The sequence below is a fragment of the Crocodylus porosus genome, unplaced genomic scaffold (genome assembly GCF_001723895.1).
Source record: "Crocodylus porosus isolate Cpor-Errol unplaced genomic scaffold, CroPor_comp1, whole genome shotgun sequence".
Taxonomy (NCBI): Eukaryota; Metazoa; Chordata; order Crocodylia; family Crocodylidae; genus Crocodylus; species Crocodylus porosus.
In genome coordinates this window covers 74,993,246-75,000,741 of record NW_017728918.1, presented here as the reverse complement: position 1 = coordinate 75,000,741, position 7,496 = coordinate 74,993,246, and positions in this window count along the sequence as shown.

Below are 7,496 nucleotides of genomic sequence, written 5' to 3'. Positions count from 1 at the left end.
GCAGAAGAGGTCCAAAGGGGCAGAGGGGAGCTCTAGGGTCTGGGAATATCCTAGAATGGAGGGGAGGGGGGAATTTTACCTTTAGCTGCTCCTCTGGCTCCCCCACTGTCCCTCAGGGGGAGAAAGAGTGACTGGGAGCAGTGCCTTCTGGGATGCTGGAGGACCACTCCCAACTGGTTTGGGGCCTGGTTTGGAGCAGCTACACGTGACTGCAACATGAGTTGTCCAGAACCAGTTAGAGATAGTCCGCAATGGAGCAGGAGTATCTCTAATACGCTCAGAGGGCCCTTAGCATGTGTTTACTGGCCCAATGTCTGGATGGGGTGGGGAGCGTGGAGGGCAGTCACTTGCCCTTTCAGCAGAGGAAGGGGACAAGGGGGGACCCTTTAAGGGCAGTGGAGAGCTCTGGTGGCACTGGGGTTGGTGCCTGAAGCTGGGCCAGCTGGGAGAGGCTGCTTGGGGTGTGGCACGGCTGAGGCTGGCTCTTTTCTAAACCGCATTTCCATGGAAGAAAGAAGAGCATCTTACAGTGAATAATCCAGGTGGATCTGAAGTAACTTTGTATCTTCAGGATCAAGCACAGAAATGGAGCGGTGAGCTAGGTGAAGATGCTAGAAATCTACTGCTCATGCTGAAGAAAGTATTGCAAGTGCGGCGTATCTACCTCTCATATGCAACCTCATTCTGAGTGATGACATTCAGCTTCATTGCAAAGTCACCTACATTATTCAAAAAATTGGTCTGGCCTCCCTTTACAGCAGGAGGAGAGAATCATGAAACTGAGTTTATGAGAAGAATTATTTACAGGAAGGAACAAATCTCATATTTCAAGTTTCCTGCATAGATAATATTTTATGTCACACACTGTGGCCCTTCATCAATGCTGCAATCCATATTCTGTCTTTGGCAGTTGGAAAAGTATAAGGGTATATTAATATTAGTTGATTCAAATTGTGTACTGGACTAAAGAGGACAAATTCTCTTCTGATATTTGTCCGAACGTACATGTTATATGCCCATTAGCAGAACTCTGCTATCCTTAGTCTGGGTTTTTGTTCAGACAGAGGATTTATTTGTCTTTGAAAAAAATCCTTTCTCATTTTTAAAAAGAATAACATTCCATATGGTTCACATTTTATGACTTGCCTCTTTCTTCTAGGTGTATGTCTGTTTTTAAGATAAAAGGAGGTACACACAGTCTCTAGTTTGCTTTCTGTACAGTGTTCTCAGTATGAAATGCATGCTTGTTGGTTCATTACCAAGTAGCAATAAGCAGGGAGAATTTACTGTGGTGCCAGGTTTAAGCAGCATGCTTCCCTGCCAAGGATGAGCCATAAAACACAGTCTCACTTACACAATGACTGCCTGTGATGAGTGATACCAGGAATGGATAAAAGTAAAGTAGCTGATGTATCAAATCTACTTTCATAACTGTAAATGATATCATGTGTTTGCATTTACTTTAAAATTGATCAGATGTAACAAAAGATAGTGTTGACAGATGGTGGAAAAGTGTTAACCTTTCTTTCATCTTTGTGTGCCTGTGTATAGCTGAAACCAAAGGGCTGCTCAGATAATTGTTTCATGTAAGATAAATGGGCTAAAAGGAATTGTTAGTGTTCCTTGAATGGAGCATAAAAATGCTAGTTAAACTGCACAAAGATACCATTAAGATTAAAAATGATTTAAAAATCAAGTTTATGATCATATCTTTATCTAATGTAAATTAGATTTCTATAAATGTAAGTGTGAGCAACTATGGGACACTATATGAGAAGGCTGGTGAGAATACAGGCTCTAATATGGTGTGTACTCCTTTCATGGAGAGGTTAGAAAAAGGTTAGACTCCTTGAACTTGTTATACAAGGAAGATTTTGGCTCAGTATTGCTCTGCCTGAGTTGGGTATTTAGGCTCCACACACAATGCATAGGGAAAAATAGGTTCCTGAGAATAGGCTCCAGAAAAATCCAGCACACTGTTCAGAGGAATGTCTAAGCTAGCTAAGACAAAATGCTGAGTAAAGGGATGGGTCCCCTTCTTTTCATCTAGGCAACCCCTTTCACCTGGGGCTCATCAGTGTGAAACCTCTCATGGACATAGGGATCTGAACCAAAAAATTCCCCCCTCAGCAGGAGAAGGAAGGTGCCACCTTCTTTTTATTAAATAATTTAGTGGCTAGGGAACTTCCACCTCAGAGGTGGGTAATATTTTTTCAAAGCTCCATGCTGCCTTATTTAGAACCGGGATTTCAATCTGGGTCTTATAATTCCCAGGGCAGTGCCATAATACCAGGTTATTAAGTCAATATCTTTCCATCTCTCCTGTTGAAGTAGTTCATAGAAATAATAGAAAATTAGAGCTGGAAAGGACGTCAGGAGGTCATCTAGTCCAACCCCCTACCCAAAGCAGAACTGTCCCCAACTAGATCATCCACCCAAGGCAGTCTATCTGGGTCTTAAAAACCTACAAGGATGGACATTCACAACCTCTCTGGGTAACCTGTTCCCATGTTTTACTATCTTCCTAGTGAGAGAGTGTTTTCCCTAATATACAACCTAAACTTCCTTTGTTGCAACTTGAGCCCATTGCTCCTTGTTCTGTCATCTGCCACCGCTGACAACAGTCTAACTCCATCCTCTTTTGAACCCCTCTTCAGGTACTTGAAGGTTGATATTAAATTGCCTCTCAGTCTTCTCTTCTCTAGACTAAAAAAGCCCAGTTCCCTCAGCCTCTCCTCAGAAGTCATGTGCCCCAACCTTCTCACCATTTTTGTTGCACTCTATTGGACTCTCTCCTATTTGTCCACATCCATAGTGGTGGGCCCCAAACTGAACACAGTACTTTAAATGTGGCCTCACCGGTGCTGAATAGAGGAGGATTCTTACTTTCCTTAGCCTGCTGGCAATGCTCCTATTAATGTAGGCCGGTATGCTGTTAGCCTTCTTCACAACAGGGGTATGTTGTTGGCTCATATTCAGTTTATTGTCCACTATAACCCCCAAATTCTTTTCTGCAGAGCTGCAGAAAAGTTCTACTTTGTCTACTTAATTGTTCATTAAAATAAAATAACATAACAAGAAGAAAAGTGAGAGATTAGAAAAAATCTCTTGATTTTCTCTTTCTGTCTGGCTCAGCAAATAATTATGTAGCCTGGGTAGTACCCAATTATGTACTCCCCTTTCCAATTGAAGGGAATGTTAGCAGGGCAGGTGTGTTGTGGGATGAAATTGCTTATTGCACTCAGTTCCCTCCTACCCCTATAGAGCCAGATCAAGACTCTCAATAACTTACCTATGTACAAATTGATTAATATAGATATAAAAAGTGTTCAAATAGAACTTATATACAAAGGACCTGGGAACTATGTGCAATATATATATATATTCACTGGAGTATAAGATTGCATGATGTTTGCGGAGACCCTTTGTTTCCCTAATCCCTCACCTGCACCCAGGGTATTTGCATAGAGTTGTGTGTGTATATATATACTTCCCCAGGACAGCAAGGGCTGTTCTTTTGTTCCTTTTAGAGATATAGCTTTTTCATCTGATGCTTCTGCACCTCATATTTTGTGAACTTGCGCCTCATGCTTTGTAGATTAGTATTTCACTACAGTATCTAGCAGAGGTGTTCTTGGAATGCCTTCTGAATAATATTCAATGCTTGAGGCAGGCAGAAGAGGAATTGAGAGGAATAGCTAGGTTTTAGGTAGTGAATAGCTTCATAGTAACAGCTATTGGATAGCTGTGCCTGCCCAAAGGCAGAAATCTAGTATGTAGGGAATTATACAGGTGGAACTGGTAGAAATGTAGGTATCTAGGAAACTGAAATGGCTCCAGGATTAGGTGGCAGATAAGCAGCAATTTGGGGGTTCGAATTCTACAGTTAGACACCTAATATGGCTAACCAAATAGGCTTGATCTGTACTGTTGCCAGAACATCAAGCCAGAGCATCAAGATCTATATTGTACTTAACAGAACTTTGGCAACTGTTCAGCAACCAGCACATGAAACTCAGGTTTTTCACAATGCTTTCACTAATACTAGTCTCATTCTTTACTACCTATTGCATTAGATTTTTCTGTAGGACAAAAGCAGTAAAATTAGAACTTCTTGAAAAATACTAAATATTTCTCCTGAGAATTTTTTTGTGTGTATTGTATCGGTTGTCTGCTTTTTCACCACCAACAAAATAGAGCAAAATATCTCATACCTTCCAAGTTCATTTTGCCTTGTTTCTTTCAACTTTCTCTAAAATTTTATCCCTCCTTTTTCAATGGCAAAATGTTTGGTATTATTTTTCAGATTTTCATTGAAAAAATTATAACGGAAAAATCATCACAGTATATTTTTGAAGGAAAATTTTCATCCTGCTTAAATAAAATCATTCTACCAATTAGTGTTATTGAAGTTGCTTTAATCATTAAAACAGAAAAGTTAATGAGGCAGGAACTACTATGTCAATTTAATTCACTGACTTCCTATATTATTAGTGAATCATTTAGCAATTTTGGATATATGTTTCTTTATGACATAAACTGTTATTAAGATAGGTGGAGAATGAATTTATACTTACTTCCAGCACTTTTATGTAGATATTCACTACTGTCATTTAACTTCCTTTTATTCATGCCTTTCTCACATAAATCTACTTCTTATTTACCTGTGGCTACTTCTTATTTAAATGGGTCTTCTATTTAAAAACTAAATGAAAAAATGAGAAAAACTAAATGAAAAAACATTGAAATGCAACCAACAAACTTTCTATGGTATTAAATGTTCATGCTGGCATGTGTTAAAGATGAAATATAATACCTAGGCTCTATATTAATTCTGCTTCACCCATTCTAGTGGATGGCTAAAGTACAGTTTGAGACTAAAATTCAGTTATCTGATCAGGAGCATTTCTATTACTTCTTTTGGGCACATAAGAGCCACCATATTAGGGGTAGGATCTCTGTCTGAGAGATTCACAGGTGTCTCTCTATTCCTCTAATGGGGATACTTATGCACCCAAAGGAGATAATAAAATTGTTCCTTCATAATAATCAGGTAATCCAGAGTTAGTATCAAACTGCACTTTAATAACCTACTAAGTGGACAATCTTTAGTGTGTCATTTTATGACATAAGGAGTCAAAAACCAGGAAGAAAGTAAAAAGATTCAGAAGAAGAGAGAGGAGAGTGAAGATGGGATGAGTATGGGAAGTGATTTGTCACCCATAAACAAAATTGACTATATGGACTATACATCTCAAAGCTTCACTTGTGTAATCATGGGCTTTATCTGTTAACTACCTGCTATTTTCCCATCAAATTTCCATGAACATTTTTATGCAGCCCAATAATAAGCATGTTAGCTCTACAAATTCCTTGGGCTTTTTGCTTAGGTTTTGTTGAACAATCAGAGTGGTATATTCATTAATTTATCTCTTCTATATAGCCCTGTAAAATAAAACAAGCAGCTGCCTCACAATTGTGGTAATATAGTACATCTTTTTAATATGTTATCATGAGTAATATGATAATTCATTTTAAAATAGTTTTGGTATTAAGAGTAAAACTCGGTTGTAGCCAAATTCATTAACACTCAATTTACACAACCCTTAGAGCCTACCAGTAGATAACGTTTGACTTTCTCCCTTCCTTACATTTATTTCTAGTGCTCATTTAATTGAAAGTCATGTATTTTCATACATATTAACATCATCTTTTAAAAACTTTAAAATTCTACCTTGAATTTGCTTTGCCCCCCATAAAGTCTGAAAAATAGACCTTTGCTTAGGTGAAGATCAGGCAAAACCAGGGTTTTGAAATCTGAGACCATATCCTAATCCCAGGGTCTGATCCTCAGTACAGCTTCTTCTTTCTTTGAGTTGGATTACTGGTCAAATTCAGCCAGATCCTATCATCTTTATTATGTGTCTGAGGGTCATGTCTTAATCTCTCTCTAAGATGCATAAATGGAACTTTGTGTAATTTAGGCCTCTGCCACACATTACATGTATTACTCAACTAAGCAGTTAATCATGCAATACATTTAAATCAGTCATATGTGCAAAGTAATTTTCATGCCATAAAAATGTCTGTCCAGTGATTTAAAAGAGCCAACCACCTACAATGTTAGTGCTTGAAAATATGCAACAACTTTAGAGTTGGTTTCTACCCAGCTTTAATTTGAACACACGGCAGGACATTTACACATATTTGTAGGTCTTATCCCGTACCATGCAACTATAGGGTTACCATATTTCCAGTTTCAAAAAAGAGGACACCTCATTCCCTACCTACAGCCCCCTGGCCCTGCCAGTGCTCCTCACTCCCAACCTGCAGCCCTCCATCCCTGTTGCTCCTCCTCACTCCCAGTCTGCAGACCCCTGGCCACTCACCCCTAACCCACAGTCCCTCACCCCCCAGGCTATCCTGGTGCCCCCTCAGTCCCAACCTGCAGCCCCCCAATCCCTGCTGGTGCCCCTCACTCCTGACCTGCATACCCTTGACCCTGCTGGTGCCCCTCACTCCTGACCCACAGCCCCTGTTCCCCCTGCTCTGCCAGAAGGGCCCCTATCCTGCTCCTGTCCTGACCAGGTCAGAGCATGGTGGCTCTACTGCATGTGGGTGGTGGTAGAGTGGATCCAGCCCCAGTGGAGGTGAGAGGGAGGAGGAGGGGAGGCTTGTAGCACCTCCCAACCTAGGCTGGGGCACCAACACCACACAGTAGCTTGTTACTAGTGTGCAGTAGCATTGTGTTGCATGAAACATGATGTGATGCTACTGCTCAGTCAGCATCACCTAAAGTCATTTGGTAACACTACTGCATAGTAACTAGTATACAAGTACTAAATGACTGTGCAGTAACAACTTCACAATCAACATCTTGTGTAGCTGCAGCCTGTAGAAAACAACATTTGTTTGTTCTCAAAAACTGAAATTCATTGTGTATATAAGTACAAAATGACTGTGCCGTAACCAGAGTTACTGCACAGTAGTGTCACCGAATGGCTTTTAGGTGCTGCTGACTGTGCAGTAGTGTTGCATCATGCTTCATGCCACCCGATGCTACTGCACAGTAGTAATGAGATACTGTGCAGTCAGAGTCTTGTGTAGATGTGGCCACAGTCCATTAAGACTAACTTACTCCAACTTGGAAATCTCTGCTTAATCACAAATTATTGCATGTATTATGACTTGATAGCAGACTCTTAAACTTTCCATTGCCTTTCTGACAGTTTGTGGTATTCTTTAAGCTTTCCTTAAAACTAAGACTTACCTTTATAGATTATGGGAAAGAAAAATAGTACTTAACTACATCTACAGAGGGCACCGGCAAAGGAGAGGATATATAAAGTTATATAATGGGAAGAAAAAAAGCACAATAGAGTCTTTTGTTTTTTCATTATTACTGAACTAACTGAGTGGGAGGAAGATAACAGGAATAGAAATCACATGTAGGTCTTCTCCAGATAACTCTAGTGCACGCACTATCAATATACTAC